This window comes from Magnolia sinica, chromosome 11 (assembly GCF_029962835.1).
Source record: "Magnolia sinica isolate HGM2019 chromosome 11, MsV1, whole genome shotgun sequence".
NCBI classification, from domain to species: domain Eukaryota; kingdom Viridiplantae; phylum Streptophyta; class Magnoliopsida; order Magnoliales; family Magnoliaceae; genus Magnolia; species Magnolia sinica.
Window position 1 is genome coordinate 2,879,868 of NC_080583.1, and position 1,045 is coordinate 2,880,912.

The 1,045-nt window shown below is 39.3% G+C and overlaps 1 non-coding gene across 1 annotated transcript; it reads left to right on the forward strand.

Annotated features, from left to right (window-relative positions):
• The first annotated feature begins 412 nt into the window (after positions 1-412).
• Positions 413-519, forward strand: LOC131219753 (small nucleolar RNA R71). Its single transcript, XR_009158398.1, has one exon. It is a non-coding gene; the product is annotated as a small nucleolar RNA R71 (small nucleolar RNA).
• Positions 520-1,045: the final 526 nt, after the last annotated feature.

Genomic DNA, 1,045 nt, shown 5'->3' on the forward strand with positions numbered 1-1,045 from the left:
ATCATGCTCATGCGTGATATTTTGTACAACTAAGATTATTGGACAATCCTTTGTGTCATGGTCTGTACCACCACAAATGCTACAAAAATTACCTAAGGAAGTGTTTGCTTTAACCATATCAATCTTCCTAATTTCCAAAGCTTCGACATGTCTAGCCAATGCAAATTTTGCATTAAGGTCGTCTTCCTCTCTTAGGACATACATTCCCGCTTTCTCTCTAGGAATGGGTCTAGTTTGGTCTGATTTAGCAGAAACATCCCATGTCTGAGTATTCTCTGCTAACATATCTAGAAAATCTCAAGCCTCATTATGATCTTTATCAAGGAAGGTTCCACCACACATCATCTCTATGAACTGACGGGTATCCATGGTGAGCCCCTTTCGGAAAGCATCAATCACGTGCCATGGTTCATAACCATGATGTGGACAAGTAATTAGAATGTCTTTGAAGCGCTCCCAAGCTTGAAAAAATAGTTCATTCCCCTTTTGGGAGAATGACATGATTTCTTGTTTTAGTGCATTTGTTTTGTGCTCGGGAAAGAACTTTTTCAAAAACTCTCTACTTAAGGCTTGCCATGAAGTGATGGTATTAGGTCTTAGAGAGTTGAGCCATGCTTTGGCCCGATCCTTCAGAGAAAATGAGAATAACCTAAGCTTAAGTACATCCCTATTGCCATTGTTTACTTGTAACGTTGCAATTACTTCCTCAAAGTCCTTGAGGTGCAAGTAGGGGCTTTCAGAATCTAAGCCATGAAATTTAGGAATTAATTGAATCACACCTGGTTTAAAATCAATGTTCCCTGTGTGAGCAGGGAACACTATACAAGATGGTAAAGTTGATCTCTCAGGGTGTAAATGTTCACGTAAAGTCCGTGGTTGGTTTAACACATTCCTATGAACTTCATTTTCATCCTCAAGAGGAGGATTATTTTGATTTATAGTTGGATTTGGCAGATTTGGATTTGGATTATCAATTGGGTCTGCCATGGAATCCAAGTGATATTGAGTGCCTCTTCTAAGTGAATGATCAAGGCCTGGAACTAGT